This window comes from Macrotis lagotis, chromosome X (genome assembly GCF_037893015.1).
Source record: "Macrotis lagotis isolate mMagLag1 chromosome X, bilby.v1.9.chrom.fasta, whole genome shotgun sequence".
Classification (NCBI taxonomy): Eukaryota; Metazoa; Chordata; class Mammalia; order Peramelemorphia; family Peramelidae; genus Macrotis; species Macrotis lagotis.
The window spans coordinates 590,148,380-590,172,386 of NC_133666.1; the positions used below are offsets into that span (position 1 = coordinate 590,148,380).

The 24,007-nt window shown below is 35.3% G+C and overlaps 1 long non-coding RNA gene across 2 annotated transcripts in view; it reads left to right on the top strand.

The window, feature by feature from the left end:
* The window catches only part of LOC141503065 (uncharacterized), a 205,242-nt gene that overhangs the window by 817 nt on the left and 180,418 nt on the right, over nucleotides 1–24,007 (top strand). For both annotated transcript variants that reach the window (XR_012472755.1, XR_012472754.1), the window contains exon 2: nucleotides 854–931. This is a non-coding gene — a long non-coding RNA (uncharacterized LOC141503065). The remainder of the gene's footprint in view (nucleotides 1–853; nucleotides 932–24,007) is intronic.

Here is a 24,007-nt window from a genome sequence, read left to right on the forward strand (position 1 = left end):
GGATAAAGTCAGACTGAGAATGTTAATTATCTTGACCAGATTCATTCTTCTTTCTGGTTAACCTTAGAAAATAAGTTCTTTGAGAACAAGGAATATGTTTTTTACTCTCTTTGTAATTAGTATCTTAGAATATATCTGGTATATAGTAAACAATTAATAGGTATTCGTTTACTTAATGACTGAATGAGGTTGCAGAGAAAAGTCTTAAGGAAACTGGGGAATTTGGAAAACAGAAGATCTTTAAGAGAAACTCCTGAAAAAATGAATTAAAAGCAATTTTTTTTCTTTCTAGAGAAATATGAAAAATAATACCAAATTTATAAGGCTTCATTTTATTATTATGTCATTGGTTATCATCATTATTCTTCTTGTTGTCTCTATTTAAGATGAATATACTAATTAAAACATCAGTTAAACACATCATAAGTCCATGAGATTGAGAGTGCATTATTATCCTCATTTTACAAATGAGGACACTGAGACTGAGTAGTTAAGTGACTTATCATGCAGTTGATCACCAAACAGATATACTGACTTAAAGGATCTTTGTTGGAAGACCAGAAAGTTTAATCTCTATCTAAAATATTCTCTATCGTTCCCTACTCACACCACCTTTAGTTTGAAAAAACATTGTTTCAAATGACACTTTGCATTTTAAAATAATTCTAACTGTGAGAAAGATTTTATGAGTCAAAATTTTGTCTTTTTTGTGGTTTCTACTCATGGGTAGACTTTTGATTCTAAGCAGAATAAATCCAATCCCATTTGCACATAATAGCCCTGCTATACAGCTATCATGTCTCCCTTATGTTTCTTGTACTGTTTTTTTTTTTTCCTGTTGGTTTTCACATAGGAGGTATGATGAATAAAGAACTAGTTTTGGAGATGAAGTTGAATGCAGTTTCGTGCATTTGCTAGCTGTGTCACCTGGGTAAGTCTCTCAACCACTTAACCTCTGTTTCCACATATGTAAAATGGGAATAATTACAGCACTTTCCTTATAGGCCAGTCCTTGTAAGGTGCAATATATCATTGCCATAAAATATATATATACATATATATATATTATATTTATTATATAAAATGTATTTTATATATATACCACCCTGGAAAGTCATTTAACCCATCTGCCTCAGTTTACTCATCTGTACTATACTCTCTATACACACACACACACACACACACACACACACACACACACTTATGAATAATTTTAAACTATGTAACTATGGTTTGGAAATCTAAATCCTGTTTTCAGGTATCATCTTTTTAACAGGCATAAGCTATATATTTGACTTTCTTGCATAAGGCTACTGCTTTCAGTTAGTAATAGAAATAGCAAGACCAGATATTTAAAGTCTAGTTTCTTGCTAAGGTTTTCATAACCCTTAGCAATGTTCTATAGATTCTTGCTAATACTATTTCTCCTTATAAGAATTATTAGAAATAAGTAGAGGGGCAGCTAGGTGGCACAGTGGATAGAGCACTGACCCTGGAGTCAGGAGACCTGAGTTCAAATCCAGCCTCAGACACTTAATGACTGCCTAGCTGTGTGACCTTAGGCATGTCACTTGACCCTATTGCCTTAAATAAGTAAATAATAAAAGAAATAAAAAGCAATAAATATTGATTGTATGATTTGTCAAGTGTCATGGAACTCTCTTCCACATTCTGGATTACTCAGAAAGAGATAATACCTCTCTCTGTTGTTACAGTTAGATCAACAAAAGACTGTTTCAATACAATCAAAAGGAACTCATCAAACTTACCTACTCATTACTTCTTTCTCTGAAACTTACAGGTTGATCCCTTTCTCAATGCCATCTGTAGATTAACATTATTCTTTGGAGTGTAAGTTGATATTTCCTCCTCAGAAAGTCTAGCTCCTTAACTTTATTTTGTGCCATGAACTCTTGGTATTTTTGTCATATTTATCTGGAGTTTTGATCTAGTAAAAATAATAATGATGATGATAATATTGGTGATATTAATGATAATACTCACATTTATATAGTCCCTTAAGAATTTAGAATTCATTAAAAATTTTTATCTCATTTTTTCCCCTTACAAAAACTATGGGAGATAGGTACCATAATTATATTCATTGTAGAGGTAAGGAAACTGAGGGAGACAGTTTAAAAAACTTTCCAGGGCTACATGGTTAGGATATTCTTTTGGCAAAAGTTGAACTCAAGTCTTCCTGATTCCAATTCCAAAATTCTGTCTATTTTATCATCTACTCCTTTGATTGAGCCCTTTTTAATATAATGAGCTTGTGTCCTCTTTAATTTTTCCACCTCTTAATCCTAGTTATACTCTGAGTATCCAAAATGAATAAGATTGCTGTCTCTTCCATGTGACAATGGAATGCTTCAAATATTTGAAAAATGCTTATGAGCTTCCCAAACCAATCTTCTCCTCACTGGATTTAATGTCCCTTGTTCCAAATGATACGAAAATGAGGTATTTTTTCTCTAATCTACCTAAAATAGTATCATGCACAATTCACTACCCAGTAAATGATTTCTTTCCAATGAAAGATCATAGTCTAGTTAATCAACTGCCTGGGGTCTTTGGCAGAAAGCTGTTAATTACCAATTAAAGGAAATTTAGCATCTCTCTACATCTCCAGAGAAAAGACAAGAAGAATGCTATAAATAAATAAAGATTTGTCTAGGCTCCAAATGACTAGGTTTCCAGTGATATAAATAGAATGGGTCAACATGGAGTTGCAAACCCTCACTAAAGTTATGAAAAATAATCTAATGAACCAAAGATGTTTAGTCTAATGTCATTGTTATTGTCAATTTTAATATCACAATTAGTAATGTTAATATTATTGTTACTGCTATTGATATTAAAATTAGAAATGTCAGCCAGATGTAAGCTTCCGGGTCAGCAAATGAGATCCTTAGTCATTGGATATGTTGAAGTACAAACTTATTGACCACTGGAGGATTGTAAAGAAAAGAATCCATCATATCTGGTGCCAAGATGGTGGAGTGAGGAAAGGAAACCTCTGAAGCACTCCCAAATTCCCCTACAATTTCCTCAGGATTGGTTCAGTTGAAGGGAAGCAGCTTACCATCAAGACAGGAATGGTCTGTCTCACAGGGTTAGGAGTAGAGTGGAGTTCAAAAGCAACAATGGTAGCCATTCTCACAGCAAGAGGCTTGCAAAAGAAATAAAAAAAATCAACTACAAAAAGTTCCTATAGTAACATAGAAGATAAGACATAAGCTTAGAAGAGAACAATAGTGTCAAATGGCTACATGTGAAGCCTCAAAGAAAAATGTAATTTGGTCTTGGGCCAATAAAGAATTTCCCAAAGACTTTAAAAAGGATTTTAAAAAGCAAATTAATAGACGCAGCTAAGTGATACAGTGGATAGAATGCCAGTTCTGGAGTAAGGAGGACCAGGGTTCAAATATGACCTCAAACAATATTTACTAGCCATGTGACTTTGGACAAGTCACTTAACCCCATTGCCCCACCAAAACAGACAAACAAAATAACAAATTAATGAAGTACAAGAAAAATAGGAAAAGAAATGGGAGTAATTTAACAGATTCATGAAAAGTAAATAGCATGTCAAAAGATATACAAAATTTTGCCAAGGTTAATTCTCTAAAAAATAAAGTTGGATAAATGCAAAAGGTAGTAAAAATGCTCACTTAAGAAAATAATTTCTTAAAAATTAGAATTCAGTAAGTGGAAGCAAAGGATTCTATTAGACATTAAGATAGATATTAAAAAATAAGAAAATAAAATGTAAAATTTCTCATTTGAAAAAACAACTGATCTAGAAAATAGATCTAAGGGCAACAACAGAGTACCATCTCTTAGGTGCTCTCTCTCAAAACTTATAAAATAAGGGCTCTAACTAAATTTTTGAGAGACAGAACCCACAGAGGGATGGGATAAGGCAATTCTCCAACCCAAGATAACCTGGAAAAGAGCAGAAAAGGTTCCACTCCACTGGGTTGGAGGTGTAGCCCACCAGAGCGAAGGAACTTCAGCCTCCCAGAGGCAGCCCCAGGGCATGGGGAGCTGCAGCTCAGAGCAGTGAAGGTAGCTTCCAGACTTATACCCTGAGGAGTATCAGGCACAACTTGGGGGGATCAGCGGGGGTACCTCTGCCAGAGCGAGTAGTGAAGTCCAGCCCTCAGGGCACACAGCGAGCAGCATGGTTGCAGCAGCCTAAATCCAGGAATTGGAAGCAGAAGCTGGTGAGCAGGAGCCCGCAGGACATGAGTGCTGAGCCTAGGGAGGGGAGTGGAGAGAGACTTCTCAGCTCTGTCCTCTGTCTCTGGAACAGGACTCTGGGGTTCTGCCCACATTCAGATCCTGATCGTAGTCTAGGCCCCCCATAGAACAGCAGCCCCCCCCACCTCAGCCCTGTGGCAGAGGGGTGTGCTTGTGGTCATTCACAGACCAAAAGGGAAGACTGAGCCTCATACATGGAGATCCTTGTGGGGGGGGGGTGTCCCACTAATACTCAAAAGCTCAGGAAGCACCCCAAAACCAGGCACAGGCTGGAGAAATGAGTAAGCAGAGAAAAAAGAGGAGCACCATTGAGAAATACTTTGCCTGTGATACCAAGAAGGATCAAAACACTCAATCTGACGATGAACTCCTGCATCTAAAGACTCCAAGAAAAAACAGAAATTGGGCTCAAGCTATGACAGAACTCAAAAAAGACTTTGAAAATCAAATGAAGGAGACAGAAGAAAAATGGGAAAAGAAATGAGAGAGATGCAGGAAAAACATGAAAATGAAGTCAGCAGCTTAGTCAAGGAGAGCCAAAAAAATGTTGAAGAAAATAGCATGTTAAAAACCAGCATAGGTCAAAAGGATAAAACAGTTCAAAAAGTTACTGAGGAGAAGAATGCTTTAAAAAAGCAGAATTGGCCATATGGAAAAAGAAATAGCTCTCTGAGGAAAGCAAATCCTTCAGACAAAGAATGGAACTGAGGGACATTGCTGATTTTACAAGAAATCAGGACACAATACTTCAAAAGGAAAAAAAAAGAAAAAAATTAGAAAAAATGTGAAACACCTCATTGAAAAAACAACTGATACGGAAAACAGATTTAGAAAAGATAATTTCAAAATTATTGGAATACCTGAAAGTCATGATCAGGAAAAGAGCCTTGACATCATTTTCAAAGAACTACTGCAGCAAAATTGCCCTGATATCCTAGAGTCTGAGGGCAAAATAGAAATTGAGAGAATCCACCAATCTCCCAAGAAAGAGATCCAAAAATAACAACCCCCAGGAATGTTATAGCCAAGTTCCAGGACTCCCAAGTCAAAGAGAAAATATTACAAGCAATCAGAAGGACATAATTCAAATATTGTGGAACTGCAGTCAGGATCACACAGGACTTAGCAGCAACTACATTAAAATCTCGTAGGGCTTGGAATATAATACTCTGGAAGACAAAAAAGCTTAGAATGCAACCAAGAATCAACTACCCAGCAAAATTGAACATCCTTCCCCAGGGAAAAAGATGGACGTTCAATGAATCAGGGGAATTTCAAATGTTCCTGTTAGAATAGCCAGAGCTGAACAGAATGTTTGATCTTCAAATACAGGACTCAGGTGAAGCATAGAGATTGGAGGAGAAGGGGAAAATATGAGGGACTTAATGATGATGATCTACATGTATTCCTGTATAGAAAAATGATACTGATAATACTCATATTAACCTTCTCATTTAATAGAGCAGGTACAAGGAGCTTTTATAGATGAAGAACAGGAGAAAGCTGAATTTGAAGATATAATGTGGTGTAAAAATGGAGTCAATAGATAAAAGGGAAACATAATGGGAGAAAGAAACAGGAGAGGAGGAATAGGCTAAGATATTTCATATAATAAGATGTTTCTTTATTACAATGAGCTGTTGCAATGGTATGGAAGGGGGGAAGGCAAGGGGGAATGAGAGAATCTTTGCTCTCATCAGAGGTGGCTAAGAGAGGGAACAGCATATATACTCAATGGGGTATAGAAATCTGGAGTAAGAAGAAGAGAAGGGGAACAGGGGGAAGGGGAGGATGTGAGTGATGGAGTAAAGGATGGACCATGGGGGGAGAGTGGTCATATATAAAACATTTTCTTTTTTACTTCTTGCAAGGGGCTGGAATTGGATGGCCTGTCCAGGACCATAGGGCTGGGTGGATGTTGGGCCTAAGGGGTGGTATGAGGGCTTGGGGCCTCTTGGCCCCAGGGCCAGGGATCTGTTTGCTGTGCCACTCAGCTACCCTACAGCAGAGTCAGAGTGAAAGGAGAGATAAAATATAGTACACGGTAGTGGAGAAGTATGAATGGAGGGAGTTGCGATCAGCAATGGCAACTGTGGAAAAATATCGAAGTAACTTCTGTGATGAATTTATCATCAAGAATGTGATCCACCCATGACAGAGCTGGTGGTGTTGGGACACAAACTTAAGCACATTTATTACTATTATTTTTTGGGGGGGGATTGCAGGGCAAATGGGGCTGGGTGGCCTACCTTGGGCCACACAGCTGGGTGATTATTGGGTATCTGAGGCTGGATTTGCACCTGTGTGCTCCTGGCTCAAGGGCCAGAGCTTTGTCCGCCATCCAGCCACCCCTACTATTATTATTACTATTTTATTTTATTTTGGTTCTTTTTTTTTGGTTTTTAGCCAGGCAATAGGGTCGGGGTAGCTTTCATGGGGGTCACACAGCTGGGTGATTTTTCAGTGTATGGGACTGGATTTGGGCTTGAGTTCTATCCACTGTACCACCTGGCCATACCTACAATTTTTATTATTATTTTAATTTTAATTTTTTTCTCTCTCTCTTTTACTTTACTGCTCATGCAGGTCTATATTTTGGGGGGTTATTATGTTTACTCTTAAACAAAAAATATTTTAGTAATGTATTAAAAAACCATTATTTGTACAAAAAAATAAATAAATGGGGGAAAAACACAAAAAGAAAAATACATCTAAGAGAAATAATATTAGATTTGTTGAATTACCTAAAAGTGACAATTAAAAGAGAAAAAGCCTGGAATTATTTTAATAATAATAATAATAATAATAATAATAATAACAACAACAACAACAAATACTGCCTTGATATATTAGAACCAGAGAACAAAATGAAAATTGAAAGAATCTACCAAACATTGCTTGAAATAGATCTCTAAATGAAAACTTACAGGACCATCATAGTTCAATTCTTGAACTCACAAATCAAGGAGAAAGGAATGCAAGCAATCAGAAAAACCAATTTAAATTTATCGAGCTAGAATCTTGATTACACAGGATCTGGCTATTTTCACATTAAAGAACTGAAGGAGTTAGAATATTATACCAGAAGACATAGGAATTAAGATTATAAACAGGAATTGCCTAACCAACAAAATTGAACATATTTTTAGGGGGAAAATAGACATTTAACAAAATAGAAGACTTTCAAACATTCCTAATTAAAAGACCAAAACTGAATAAAAAAAATCTGACTTCCAAATACAAGATTTAAGAGAAACACAAAGAGATAAAAAAGGAAATGAGAAAATATAAAAAATTCAATAAGGTTAACCTTTTTTATTTCTATATGCAAGATGGTATTTGCAATTCTTAATAGCTTTATTACTAGCAGAGCAATTAAGAGGAGGATATACAAACAGTGTGTATGGACATAAGGTGATTTTAAAGGGATAATACCACCAAAATATAACAAAAGCATGAGAAAGAAAATTTTACAGAAAAAGGAGGAGGGAAGAATTGAGGAAAATTATCCCACATAAAAGAGGCATTTAAAGAGTTAATATAATGGAGTGGAAAATGGGAGAGGGTGTTGGGCAAGGTTTAAAATGTGCTTTCTTTTTTTTTTAGTTTTTTTTTTTTGTTTGCAAGGCAAATGGGATTAAGTATCTTGCCCAAGGCCATACAGCTAGGTAATTATAAAGTGTCTGAGACCAGATTTGAACCCAGGTACTCCTGACTCCAGGTCTGGTACTCTATCCACTGCGCCACCTAGCCGCCCCTTAAAATGTACTTTCAGTGATTGTTTCTAAGAGGGAACCATACATGCTTCAGAAACATATGTGTATATACATATATATGTATATATATATACATACACATTCAGTTGAATATGGTAATCTCTCTCTTACTATATAAGGAAGTAAAAAGGGACAGGACAGGAATAATAGAACGGGGATAGAGATTTGATCAAAAGAAGGATAGATTGAGAAAGGCAATGATCAGAAGGAAAACATTTGTGAAAAGGGAAAAAGTGAAGGGTAAAGGACAAGGGTAGGAGATGTGAATGGGATGGAATCATCCAAAAAACAAAAATAGATAGAATGGATTAAAAACCAGAATCCTACAATATCTTGTTTACAAGAAACACATTTGAAGCAGAGAAATACACATAGGGTAAAAGTCAGGAGTTGGAGCAGAATTTATTGTGCTTTAGCTGAAGCAAAGAAGGGAAAGTAAACATGATTGCCAATAAAGCAAAACCAAAAATAAATATAAAAAGAGATAAGGAAAGAAACAATATCTTGCTGAAAGGTACCATAAACAATGACATCATATCACTGCTAAATATGTGCCAAATAATATAGCATTTAAATTTTTGAAGGAGAAGTCGAATAAATTACAGTCATAGATTATAAAAGTATACTAGTGGGAGACCTCAACTTTTCCCTCTCGGAACTAGACAAATTAATAATTAATTGAATATTAATAAAATTGAAAGAAAACCACTGAAATAAAAGTAGAAACTGGTTTAGGAAAATCAATGAAATATAAAATATATAAATCATTGTTTAAATTGACTTAAGAATGAAAGAAAACAAATTACTAGTGTCAAAAATGAAAGAGGTCAACTTGCTACCAATGAAGAGAAAATTAATGTGTTAAGAATTATTTTGCTTAATGAAATAAAATAAATTTGACAATCAAAATGAATAAATATCTACAAAATATAAAATACCCATACTAATAGAAGAAATAGAATACTTAAATAATTCAATCTTAGGGAAAAAAAGCTGAACAAGCCATCAAGGAACTTCTTAAGTAAAAATTTCCAGCACCAGAACAATTCTCAAAAGACTTCTAAGAAATATTTAAAGAACAATTAATTCTAATACTGTGTAAGCTTCTTGGGAAAATAGGCAAAGAAGGAGTCCAATTAAATTCCTTTTATTATATAAATATGGGTCTGAGATATAAACCAGGAAGTATCAAAACAAAAAAGAAAATGAAAGATCAATTTCCCTATTGAATATTGATACAAATTTTTTTAAATAAAACATTAGCAAGGAGATTATATAAAAATATCACAAGGAACATACACTATGAACAGGTAGAATTTATACAGGAAAGTAAGACTGGTTCATTATTAGGAAAATTATTATCATGATTGAATTTATCACTAACAAAATCTACAGAATCATATGATTATCACAATAGATACAGAAAAAAACCTTTGACAAAATACAACACATATTTAGTGGAAAATAAAATATTAAATTATAGCAAAAATGGAAAAGTAAAGGATCAATGAATTGAATATATGTATGTATATCTATATATTTACAAATTAGAAAGACAACAAATAAAAACAAAATGAAAACAAAAGAAGAAATATTAAAAATTAAAAGACAAAGAAATGGAAACTGGAAGTAAAAAAGTAACATCAGAAATTATAAAACTAAAAATTTTCTTTGAAAATGTTAATATTTATAAACCTTTATCTAATCTGATTAAAAAAGAAGCAGCAAAAATCAAATCAACAAAATGTCAATATTAGCCAGTCTAATAGGTTTGAGGTGGTACCTCATAGTGCCAAAATTTGCATTTCCCTAATCAAGAGATTTCTTGCATTTTTATATGATCATAACTAGTTTAGAAAATTTTCTTTCATACTAATTCCATTTATTCTCCTTTCTCTCTCTTTTCACCCTGTTTTACCTCCCCCAATCTTCCTTCTTTTCTATTATCACTCCCTCTTCTTTGATCCCCTTCCCTCCTACTTTCCTGAAGAGTAGGTTGATTTCTATATCCAATTTAATATGTGTGAGTCAATTCTGATAAGAAAAAGGACAAATTCTCTCTTTGCACCTCCCTATCTTCTCCTCCACTGTAAAAGCTCTCTTTTGTCTTTTTTATGTCAAATTACCCCATTCTACCTCTCCCTCTCCTTCTCACAGTGCATTCTTCTTTCCCACACCCCAATTTTCTCTTTTTAGATACTAATCCCATCATATTCAACTCACAATCATGCCTTTTATCAATGTCAATAGCTTGGTTGTTTCTTGTCCTTATTATCAAAGAAGATCAAAATGACATCACTATGTTAGAGACAAAGACAAGTTCTAGTGTGTTTGACTATGGTTGATCAGACCAATATAAGCTTGGGAAGAAGAGTCCTCTCTCCAAAGCCAGCACTCCATCCTCCAAGTTAACCCAGGGCAGCTAAGTGGATGGAAATTTGGCCATGAATTCAGGAGGGTGAGAGTTTGAATCTAGTCATAGATCGAAATTTGACTCTTCCTAGCTGTGTGACCTAGGGCAAGTCACTTAACCCTGATTGCCTCACAAACAGGCTCATCTCCAATCTACCTGATTTCTATGTAGCCACTGGACCCAGATGCTCTGGAGGAGAAAGTGAGGCTGGTGACTTAGCACAGTACTCCCTTTCTCAAATTCAGTTGCTGTGCATATCATGGCATCACTTCCCTGATGTCTTGGTGTTCTTCAAAAATGAAGGACAAACATTATTATGAGCTACTACACTTACACAATTCACATTTCCTTTAAACTGCTTCAATTCTGACTTATTCTTAGAACACAGCACAGCCTCTAATGGGGGCACACCATGCTGGGTAATCCTGTCCTAGTTTCTCTTATGCTGTACAATCAATTCCAAAATTCTTAAGAGAGACCTTCAGGGTCTCTCATATAGTTCTTTATCTGTTGTGTGAGAGCTTGCCCAGTGTGAGTTCTCCATAAAATAGTCTCTTTGTCAAGTGTAGGTTTGGCATTGTAGTTTTATTTATGTGAGTTCTAACTGCTCTAATGATGTGAAAGATTTTATTATGAGTTCCAAGTATCATTTTCCTGTAAGGATATAAAGTTCAACTTCACTGAAATCTTTATTTCTCTTTCTACCTTTATAAGTTTCTCTAAGTCTTGTATTTGAAAATAAAACTTCCTATTCAGCTCTGACTTTTCATCAGGAATACTTGAAAATCCTCTATTTCACTGAATGTCCAATTTTTCCCCAGAAGGATTATACTTGATCCTTGGTTGGAATCATAGTTCTTTCTGTCTTCTGAACCATTAGATTGCAAGCTCTCCAATTTTCTAATGTAGAAATATTAAATCTTTTATTTTTCTGACTGTGGTCCCAGGGCACTTGCATTTTTCTTTTTGACTATGTGTAATATCTCCTCTGTAACCTGGGAGCTCTGAAATATTCAAGAATATTCTGTCTATAATATTCTGGGAATTTACATTTTGGGAACTTGGTGATCAGTAAATTCTTTCATTTTCTATTTTACCATCTAGTTCTAGAATCTCAGGCAAATTTTCCTTTATTCCTAGGCTTTTTATTTTATTATGACTTTCACATAGTCCAGTAGTTTCAGGAATTGTTTTCTTCAGTGAACTTTTATATCTACTTTTCCATCTGGTCAATTTTTTTTTTTTTAGGTTTTTGCAAGGCAAATGGGGTTAAGTGGCTTGCCCAAAGCCACATAGCTAGGTATTTATTAAGTGTCTGAGACCAGATTTGAACCCAGGTACTCCTGACTCCAGGGCTAGTGCTTTATCCACTTTTTCACCTAGCCACCCCACAGCTAGGTAATTATTAAGTGTCTGAGGTCAAATTTGAACTCAGGTCCTCCTGGCTTCAGGGTCTGTGCTCTATCCACTGTAGTACCTAGCCACCCCCCAATTATGTTTTAAAAACTTGTTCTTCAGTGAATTTTTGTGTATCTTTTTTCCATGTGACTATCTTTTCAAAGCAATCTTTTCTTCATAGGACTTTTTTGTGTCTCTTTTTGCCATCTGATCTATTCAGTTTTTAAGATGTTATTTTTTCCAGTATTTTTGCACTTCCTTTACCAAGCTGTTGACTTTTTTCATGATTTTTGAATCACTCTTTTTTTTCACAATTTTTCCTCTACTTCTCTTACTTGATATTTTGAACTCTTCTATGGCCTGAGACCAATTCATAATTTTCTTTGTGATTTTGGATATAGCAGTTTTAACTTTATTGTCTTCTTTTGAGACTATATTTTTATCTTCCTTGTCAACATAGTAACTTTCTACAGTCAGGATCTTTTTTTTTGCTCTTTACTCATTGTTTTTCTCCCAACCTATTTCTTGACTTTTAACTTTATTCTAACATGTTTCTGCTTCACAAGTGGAGGTGACATTGTCCCAAGCTTCAAGGATTTTTGTTTAAACATTACAGAGTTAATTCTGGGGACCTATAACTTTTTGTTCTTCCAAGGTGGTATGATCTAAGGAGAGGTGAATTTGCTACTCTCTTAGCCTATGTATTCATCTATGGGCAACTTTTCTACCCTGGAACTATAACCAAGGTCCCAACTTCTTTGAAGCTGCAAACTCTGATTGCTAATGCTCCTCTTCATCCATGATAGAGATCCCTATCCAAAGATGGACAATCCATCAGAATTCTGCCCCTGCTACCAGAAAAGGGACCCCTTTAATCTCCTTCCCCACCCTCTGCTCATTGAAGGATCTGGAAACCTCTGCTGTGACTGATTCAGTTGCCTTCAAGGTCTCCTAATGGTTTTCTGACTGAGCTTCAATGGCATCCCAGTATGATAGACATTTCCTGTCAAACTTCCAGGTTGTCTTGAGTTAAAAAAATTGTTTCAAGTTGTCCTTCTGCAGGTTTTTTTAAGTTCTATAATTTGTTTTGGTGCATTATATAAAGTTCATGGGAGGTGTTTTATAGAGAAGTCACCAAATCTCTGTCTTTTCTCTAACAACTTGGCTCTCTACTTTTCTATTTTTATTAAAGAATGCTTATGGGAATTATTTTCTGCAAAGAACTGGCAATAGAGGTGCTGTGAGCAGGCTCACATTACCAGACATGACAGGGAGTCCTTGGGAGGAATGGAGTTGGAAACAGCCACAACAATGATCACCTACTACTGAAGACTTGCACCTTTCATGACCTTCTCATCACAAACACTGTCTTCTGCTTACTTAAAGGCAATAGAACTTCCTGGATGCACCCTCATAGCAAACATTAGCATCTAAACTATGTGATTGTAAGGAGAAGAGACAGACAGGATGTGAGACTGACAAAGGTGATGTGTGGTGCAGAGTGTTGAACAGATCACAGACTCATCCTTTCTAAGCTAAATATTCACATTCAACCAAAGCAGTAGCCCCAAGGCAAAATGAATACTAGAAGAATTAATATCAAGAGATTAGAATGACTCTGGGTATGGAATAATTTGCTACTAACTTGAAGGGAAAATTGAGCCAATACATAGTAGGCAAGAGTGGAACAGAAAAAGACTGGGCAGCTTTTAGAGATCTGATGTATAGCACTCTACTTGTTTATCTGGGCAAGGACATTCTCAAACATCAAGATTGATTTGTTGGAAATGATGGGGAAATACAGAAGCTGCTAAATAAAAAATGAGAACTCCACAGAGCTTACCAGAAGTTTAATTCATTCATTTCTAAAAAAGCAGCACTTAATACTATCAAAAGAAAAGTACATGGGGTGGTTCTGTGGATAGAGCACAGGCCCTGGAGTCAGGAGTACCTGAGTCCAAATCTGGCCTCAGACGCTTAATAATTACCTAGCTGTGTGGCCTTGAGCAAGCCACTTAACCCCGGTGCCTTGCAAAAACTAAAAAAAAAAGCTAAAAAAATAAAAAAAAGTAAAGTACAAGCAAAGTTCAGAGAGATGCAGTACTCTTGACTCAGTAAGGAGACAGATGAAATTCAATTTTATGTAGACTGTAACAAACCAAATTGCTTTTATGATGCTCTGAAAGCTATTTGTGGGCCAAAGACATATGGTGCACCTCAACTACTAAGTACTGATGGATCCACATTGATTAACGACAGAACATGATCATAGAGTGACGGGCTGAATACTTCCATGGTGTTCTCAAAAGATCCTCATCAGTCAATGCAGAAGTCATTGACTGTTTACCTCAAGTGGAAGTCAATCAGTTCCTAGTTGAAGTTCCAACTGAAGAAGATGTTTTGAATGTCATCAGGTTCTTTTCAAGTGTCAAAGTACCAGGAGCTGATTCTACCTGAGATCTACAAGGCGGGGGTTCATTGCTCATTCAAAAACTGACTGAAATTTTGCAGGTTATATGACATGAATTGGGTATCCCCCAAGAATTCAAGGGTATTTCCATTATCCATTATCCATCTCCATAAAGACAAAGGGAATAGATTGCCCTTTGACAATCTCAGGGGTATTTCTCTTTTAGTCATTACTGGTTAGATTCTTGCCAAAGTCTTTCTCAATAGAAAGACCCTTCACTTGGAAGATGATCACCTCTCTGAGAGCCAGTGTGACTTCAGAAACAATCAAGGGATAGTTGATATAGTGTTGGTTGCCTGACAACTTCAAGAAAAATGCCAGGAACAGAACAGAGGTCTATAGACAACATTTAAGGATCCTACCAAGGCCTTTGATACCAGAAGTCATGAGGGCATATGGAAAATTATATCAAAATTTGGTTGCCCAGCAGAGTTCATCAGTATTGTACATCAATTTCATGATAGCATGCATGCCCAGGTTCTGAATCATGAACGATGCTCTTGAGATTTCCCAGTCACCAATGGAGTGAAACAAGGATGTGTCCTTGCTTTCATACTTTTAACATGCTTTTCAACCATGATATCAAAGGCTTTCATTAAGGATAAACATGACCTCAAGGTTAGCTACTGCACTGATGGCAAGTTCTTCAACTTCAAAAGGCTATAAGCCAAGACCAAAGTTGAGGGAGTGTTGGTGAATGATCTGTTTGCAGATGATTGTGAACTCAATGGAACCTCTGAAGCTGAGATTCAACAAAGTATTGATCAATTCTCTGTTGCTTATGCTAATTTTGGTCTAACAATTAACAATAAGAAAACACAGGTGCTCCGTCAATCAGCACCACTTACTCCATATGTAAAACCATCAATTATAGCAAATGGAGAAGTTTTGACTGTGGACAAGTTCATTTGCCTTGTCAGTGTCCTTTCCAAGGACATACATATTGACAATGAGGTTGACACATACATAGCCAGACCTAGCTCAGTATTTGGGAGGTTCTGAAAGAAACTGTGGGAAAGAAGAGGTATTAGACTGACTAACCAAACTGAAGGACAACAGAGTCATTGAACTTACCATATTGCTTAATGTCTATGAAATCTGGACAATCTACCAGCACCATGTCAGGAAACTGAATCACTTCAATTTCAATTGTTTTAGAAGGTACCAGACACTGATATCCTTTCTCAAACTAAACTGCCTAGCGTTCCAACATTACTACAGAAAGCACAACTACGATGGGTTGGACACAATGTTAGCATGCAAAAAAATATTTTTGGGAGAAATAACACAGGGCAAGAAATCACAAGGAGGTCAGAAAAAGCACCTCATTGAAGAACTCTAGAATTGATTGTACAGCATGGGAGACATTGGACCAGGATCTCCCAGCATGGTGTACCCTCGTCAGTGAGGATGCTGCCCTCTATGAGGAAGACAGAATTGATGCAGTTCAAAGGATATGTGACATCCATAAATTTAGAGTACCCATCCCAGGTGTTCACATGGACTATTTGTGCCTAACCTGTAATAGAGCTACATATCATTCTGATTAATCACAGTTGGATATGCTGTAATTTATCTCAAACACAGTGATATCATTTTGATCTTCTTTAATGGATCTTTAATAAGGAAGGTCAAGTACCAACCAACCAACTAACCAGATAAAACACTGGGCCTATAGTCAGGAAAATCCAAATTCAAATCTGGTCTCAAGCATTTATTAGATGGTGGCCTCAGTTTCAGAACCCAACTCACAGAGTTGCTGTAATAGGCAAATGGAATAATATGGGGAAACTCTTAGTCTAGTCCCCAATAACACAGAAGGTGTTTATTCCTCCTGTTCCCTTGCCCCATAAGCAGTCCAGAAACTTTAATGTTTTGTTTCATAAAATAAAATTTTACATATTTATTGTTTCCCTATGATTTAACCTTTGAATCATTCATTATTCAGTGCCTTATTATTAATCTTCATTTTGGGATGTAGCTTTTGTTTGTACTTCCTAAATTAATTAGTGTTTCTAATGCATGTATTCTGTAAAGATTGTGTTTGACATTTTTCTTTTTTATTTGTTTACAATATCTCTGTGCCCTAACACATGACTAATTTTTGTAAAAGTTCCATGTGAGGGGGCAGCTAGGTGGCACAGTGGATAGAGCACTGGCCCTGGCATCAAGACAACCTAAGTTCAAATCCAGTCTCAGACACTTAATAATTACCTAGCTGTGTGACCTTGGGCAAGTCACTTAACCGCACTGCCATGTAAAAACAAAACAAAACAAAACAACAAGTTTCATGTAATGTTGAAAAGTACGTATGTGTATGTGTGTACAATATGTTCTTGTCAATCCCATAAGAATTTTTTTTTACCTAGTTCTCCAGTAATTTGTTCAATTTTGTATTTTCCCTTTCTATCAAATTTATACAAAATGTACTGATGGACATTGAAATTTTGAGTCATTATTTTATCTCTTTCTCCTAGTAATTCAGTTATCTTTCCTTTTTGAAATTGCAGTGCTAACATATTTGGAACATATGAGTTAAATATTGTAATAGCTTTGTTCTCTAATGTTCTTTTTAGTATGCTTTTCTTGTTTATGTTATCACATTGTGTGTGTTATGATTGCAATTTTCTTTTTCTGATAGTGTGATTACAACTCTTACTTTTTTGGGATTCAAGTGAAGTAAATTTTGTTCTGTCCTCTGATTTCTTTTTCTATATATATATATTTATTTTTTTAGGTTTGTTTCTTATAAGGAAACAATTGTGGGATTTTGCTTTCTTACTCAATCTGTCACTTTTTATTTTACTGAATTAAAAAACTTACACTTTAAGTTCAATAATTCATATTTAAAATTTTGAGTTATATTTTTATTTTCCTCCATGTATTTTTAATTGTTATTTATTTCTCTCTTCTTCTGCAAGTGCATTACTTTGTCTCTCAACTTATTTTAGCTACTTTAAGGCATTTCTATTCTATTGGCTCTTTTCTCCTTCTCCTGAATTCCTCTCTCTCCCTCACTGGGAAGGAGAGGGGATTAATATTTATTAACTATTTTTTTTCCTGAAAATTTTTTGGGGGGAAATTAAGACAATGGAGTTAAGTGACTTGTCAAAGGTCCCACAGCTAGTAAGTATCAACTATCTGAGGCCAAATTTAATCTCAGTTCCACCTGACTCTAGGGTCAGTGCTCTGGCCACTGTGCCCCAAATGAACACTTATTAGTGATTCAGAGACTTTGCTAATAGCTTTTTGGTGTCATTTCATTTGATCCTCACAACAACCCTGTAAGGTAGATGCTGCTATTATCCCCATTTTATAGTGGAAGAAACTGAGGCAGAGAGCTTGTAAATGATTGAAACCAGATTCGAATTCAGATTTTTCTGACTCCAGACGTAGTACTCTGTCCAGTGTACCACTAACTGCCCTCTTAGGGAAACAGGTTCAAATAATTATTTTTTTTTTAGAAACTAAAACCTTTTTCTCAATTTGGAGTTTTGCTTACCTTGTTATCTCATTTTCATTTCTTATTTTTAGCTAGTCATCTACTTCTTATTTCTTTTCCTTTCAAATAAGAATCACAATCCTCTTCCCTTCAATTTGTTTTATTACTCTTAAATGTTTATTTCTGAACTTATTTACCAAAAAAATTATTTTGATCCCTTTGTTATTTATTTTTTCTTTCTAACTATTCTAGACATTTTTCTTCAGTTCATGGTCTACAATACTCATTTAGTTCTCTTTAGTTGCCCTATTCCTGATGGAATTAAACCTTCTGAAGTACCTATTTGGGGTTCCATCTTCTAAAAAGTTTTAATATTATTGCCTTGGAGATCTTGTCCCTGGCCTCTTTTCTTCTGTTGTTCCTCCTTCTGAAAGATAACTATTCCTGCTAGATAGAAACACTAGAAGTATCACTCCAAGGTATAAAATTTCCCATATCTTTACTTGTACAACCCATTTTCTTTTTCTCTTGACAAGATCACTTTCTTTCATTTGACATGACAGCAAGATGATATTCTTGCTGGATTTCAGTTGTCCCTAGGATCTCTGATATTCCTTCATCAGAATTGGTATAACAGATCTTTCTAAAAGCCAAGTATCTGCAGAGGATACCTATTGGAAGATCCCTTTATCCATTTAAAATATAACTCTCTTCTTTCACAAGAGAATTCTTCAGTCAAATCCCTCTCTGATCACTGAAATAAGATTTGTCCCTTTCTTTTCTCATTTCTTTCCCTTTCTTCCTCTCTTATAAGCCCTCTTATGTTTCTTCAATTGATATTTTTCCAATTACATGTTATGAAAATTTTTCAACCTGCATCCCACATGCATATATATATTTTAAAATTACATAATTTCCTTCCACCCTTCCTTCCCACCCCTCTCCTCTCAGGGGCAAACAATCAGGTGAATATTGTACATACATATTTATGTTTCACATGTTCAAAGATTAGTCATTTTTGGTATGAGGAATTTGGATAGGGGAGAAGAAAGAAAACCATGAGATAGGGAAAGAAATTTTCTTAAAATGTAAAGTTTAGGGACTTGTGGCCAAGATAGTGGAGAGAGGCCAGGCACTGTCATAAGGTTTCCTTGCTTTCCCTCAGAAGTAATATGAATCAAGACTCTTAGCAGAATTCAAATCCACAAAATCCAGAAAGAGCAAAGGAGAAGAACAGCTATCAACAAGGTCTGTCTCAGGGGAATGTGGGTGAGCCAGGGACAGAGAGCAGAGAGCCAGCACAGGGGCTGTGGGTTGATATCTAGGATTAACCTCAGAACAGCCATAGAAGCTTTTGGCTTTGTAAGATGACAGGAGAATTCCAGTGAGATTGGAAGGAGAGTTCCATCACAGCAGGTGGGAGAGCTCCAGCATTGTGGATAGACGGCAATCCAGTCAGCTCCACTGGCCTGAAAGACCAGGGCCCCATGCTCCATATTTTCAGTGGAGTCTGCAGATTTCCAATTGAAGCCTTCCCCTAACCCTGTAAGAGAAAGGTACTCTTCCCAGAGTAAACACAGTAACAACCTCCCAAACCCTTCTCCACCCAGGATCAGATATGGGCAGCAGATCTCTCTCAGTACTGAGTGAATAATAAGGGGATTAACTATATAGCCCAAAGATATAGCATGCATTGTTCAATAATAATTCAAACCCTAATGCTCCCCCCCACCCCAGGCCTAGGCAGTGGGCCAAAAATCAAGGTCACAAACATTACAGAGAAAGTCTCTAGCATCCCCTACTGGCCGGCCCATTTGGAGTTACAAAAGCCCAGTGAGTAAAGCTTCTAGGGTGTTCAAAATCAAATGTCTATAATCAGAGCCTCCCAACACAAGGTCCTAGGAACATGAAGAAAGGCTAGTGAAGGGTAGTTCTGTTGAAAGCTACCTCAAAGACAAAGACCCTATCTCAGATAGAGTAAGAACTTCTAAGGATAATATGAATTGGTCTCCAGCCCAGAAAGACTTCTTAGAAGAGATTAGGAAGGATTTTAAAAATTGATTTGAGAAATTGGGGGCAAAAATCCAATAGGAGTTTAAAAATCAATTGGAAAAATTTGGAAGGAAACACATGAGAAAATAAATACCTTGAAAAAAAACAAAAAAAATCCTTGGAAAATACAGCTGGACAAGGTCAAAAAGAAAATAATTCTCTCAAAATCAAAATTGGGCAAATAGAAAACTCCTTCAAAAATAGAAATGACCGATGGAAAAGGAGCTGCAAAAGATAAATGAAGAATATACTTTTCTAAAAAAAGAATGGAATCTGTAGAAACTAATAACTTCATGAGACAACAAGAATCTGTTAAACAAAATCAAAAAATCTAGAAGAAAACATAAAATACTTCATCAACAAAACTACTGACCTAGAGAATAGATCCAGGAGAAACAACTCAAGAAGCACTGAGCTTCCTGAACACATTGAGGATTTAGTGATGGAAAATTGCCCTGAGGAATTCCATGAGGAATCAGAGAGCAAAACAGTTATTGAAAGAATGCATCAATCCCTTCCTGAAAAGGGTCCAAAAATGAAAACACCAATGAATATTGTGATCAAATTCCAGAACTATCAGATGAAAGACAAAATCCTGCAAGCAGCCAGAAAGAAACAATTTAGATACCAAGGAGCCACAAAAAGGATTACATAGGATAGGATATGGCTACATCAACATTAAGGGATCAAAGGGCTGGAAAGCAATATTCCAAAGAGCAAGGGAACCTGTAATGCAGACAAGAATTCACTATCCTGCAAAACTGAGCCTTCTCTTCCAGGAGAAAAGATGGACATTTAACAAAATGGAAGATTTCCAACTTTTTCTGCTGAAAAAACCAAAGTTAAATAGAAAATTTGAACTTCAAGCAGGAGACTCAAGAGACACATGAAAAGGTATAAAAGGGAAAAGGAAAAAATTGCTATCCAATAAGATGAAACTATCTATATCCCCACCTAAGAGAGAGATTCTCATAACCCTTGAAAGTTGTAAATCTATCAGAGAGAATATATGTAGCCAGAAATAATGGACACTCATGACTTGTCTGTGACTCAGATAGAATGATTTTAAAACAATATCTCCTTAAAAAGGGGAGACAGTAAAGAGATAGGAGGATGGAAGAGATTGAATGGGGTAAATCATATTATATGAAGAGGAAGAAAGGACCTATTACAATAGAAGGGAAGAAGGGAGGTGGTGAGAACCACCTGAATCTTACTCTCAACAGATTTGGCTCAAAGAAGGATTAACATAAACACATTCAGTTAAGTTAAGATACTTCTCTTACCTTTCAAATATTAAAAGGGGAAAGGGGAAGGGGGGGGAGGAAAAGGGAAACTAACAGAAGGAAGGGAAGGAAGAAGGGGCAAAGGGAAAGGGAAAAGATGGGGTATATATAAGGGGGCAAACACATTGAAGGAGGTGGTATTCAGAATTAAAATACTGGGGACTATGGATAAAGTTAAAAAAGGGGGAAAATGCAGAGGTAAAATAGCATGGAGGAAAATAAAGAGTTAGTAATTATAACTTTGAATGTGAATGGGATGAACTCTCAAAAATGAAAATGAATAGCAGAGTAGATTAAAAAAGAGAATCCTGCAATCCTACTTACAAGAAACTCATTTGAAGCAGAGAGATACATACAGAGTAAAGGTAAAAGACTGGTGCAGAATATATTTAGCTTCAGCTGAACTGAAAAGGCAAAGGCAGGAATCATTATCTCAGACAAAGCAGCGGCTAAAATATATCTCATTACAAGAGATAAGGAAGGGAACTATATTCTCTTAAAAGGTACCATAGACAATGAAGCAATTTCAATACTAAATATGTATGCATCAAGTGGTATAGCATCCAAAATCTTGGAGGAAAAGCTGATTGAGTTACAGGGAGACATAAACAGCAAAACTCTACCTTTCTCAACCTGCCTTTCTCAAATTTAGATAAATCTAACCTTAAAATAAATAAGAAGGAAGTTAAGGAGATAAAAATAGAAAGTTAGAAAGTTAGAAAACCTAGACATGATAGACCCTTTGGAGAAAATTGAATGGGGATCGAAGGGAGTATATATATATATATATAATTTTTCTGCAGTACATGTCACTTACGTGAAAACTGACAATGTACTAGGGCATAAAAACTTTATAATCAAAGGCAGAAATAGTGAATACTTCCTTCTCAAATCATAATGCAATAAAAATCATGCAATAATGGACCATGGAGAGACAGACCTAAAACTAACTAGAAACTAAATAATCTCATTTTAAAGAATGAATGAATCAAACAAAAAATTATAGAGAAAATTAATGCTTTCATCCTAGACAATGACTATAATGAGACAAAATACCAAAATTATGGGATACAGCCAAGACAGTTATTAGGGGATATATTATATCTTTATCTGCTTACATGAATAAAATGGAGAAAGAGGAAATCAATGAACTAAACATGCAACTAAAAACATTAGAGAAAGAACAAATCCAAATCCCTCCAATTAAATACCAAATTAGAAATTCTAAAAATTAAAGGAGAAATTAATAAAATCAAAAGCAAGAAAATTATTGAAGTAATAAATAAAACCAAGATTTGGTTTTATAAAAAAATTAAATTGATTAACATTTGGTTAATTTGAATTAAAAACAAAAGAAGAAAACACCAATTTAATTTCCTCCTCACCACCAATGAGGAGGAAATTAAAATAATTCTTTGGCATTATTTTGCCCAACTGGATGCCACTAAATTTGATAATCTAAATGAAATGGAAATTACTTAACCCCAATGCCTTGCAACCCCCCCACCCAAGAAGAAAAAATAGTATCTATCTGAAATCATCAACAAGCATTATATGCAAGGGGGATAAGCTAGAGGTATTCCCAATAAAATTAGGGGTGAAACAAGGATGCCTATTATCACCACTACCATTCAATATTGTGTTAGAAATTTTAGCTTCAGCAATAAGAGAAGAAAAAGAAATTGAAGGAATTAGAATTGGGAAAGAAGAAGCAAAACTTTCACTCTTTGCAGATGATATGATGGTATAACTAGAGAATCCTAAAAAATCAACTAATAAACTACTAGAAACAATTCGCAACTTTAGCAAAGTCATAGAATATAAAACAAAAACACAAATCCTTGGCATTTCTATACATTACTAGCAAGATACAGCAGCAAGATCTAGAAAGAGAAATTCCATTTAAAGTAATTTCAGTCAATATAAAATACTTGGAAGTCTAGCAGCCAAGGCAGACTCAGAAACTATGAAACCAACTATTAAACATTTTTTACACAAATAAAATCAGATTTAAATAACTGGGAAAATAACAATTGCTCATGGGATTGGCCAAGTTGATAGAATAAAAATAACAATTCTACCTAAATTAAACTACTTATTTATTGCCTTACCAATCAAACTTCAAAAGGATTACTTTAATGAGTTAGAAAAAACTAAATTCATATGAAGAAACAAAATGTCAAAAATATCCAGGGATTTAATGAAAAAAAAGTACAATAGAAGGTAGCTTAACCATACCTTATCTAAAATCATATTTTAAAGCATCAGTCATCAAAACTGTCTAGTATTGGCTAAGAAATAGAGTGGTGGATCAGTGGAATAGAGTAGGTGCAAAAGAGATAGCAGGAAACAATTGTACTAATCTGTTGTTTGATAAAACAGAGTCCAGCTTTGGGGATAAGAACTCCCTTTGATGAAAACTGTTGGGAAAATTGGAAGTTATTATGGCAGAAACTTGGATTAGACCAACACCTCACACCCTTTACCAAGATAAGATCAAAATGTTTATAGGATTTAGACATAAAAGATAATATTATAAGCAAATTAGGAGATCAAGGAATAATTTATCTGTCAGATCTATGGAAAGGGAAGCAGTTTATGATCAAGAAAAAGAGGAGAACATCATTAAAAACAAATTAGATAATTTTGATTACATTAAATTAAAAAGAAACAAAACTACATCAACCAAGATCAAAAGAAATGTAGTGTTTTGGGAAACAATTTTTACAACTAGTATTTCTGACAAAGAACTCATTTTTACAATATACAGAGAACTGAGTCAAAAATGTAAAAAACAATTCACTCCCCAATTGACAAATGGTCAAAGGATATACAAAGGCAATTTACAGATGAGGAAATCAAAGTGATCCAAAGTCATATGAAAAATTTCTTTAATTCATTACT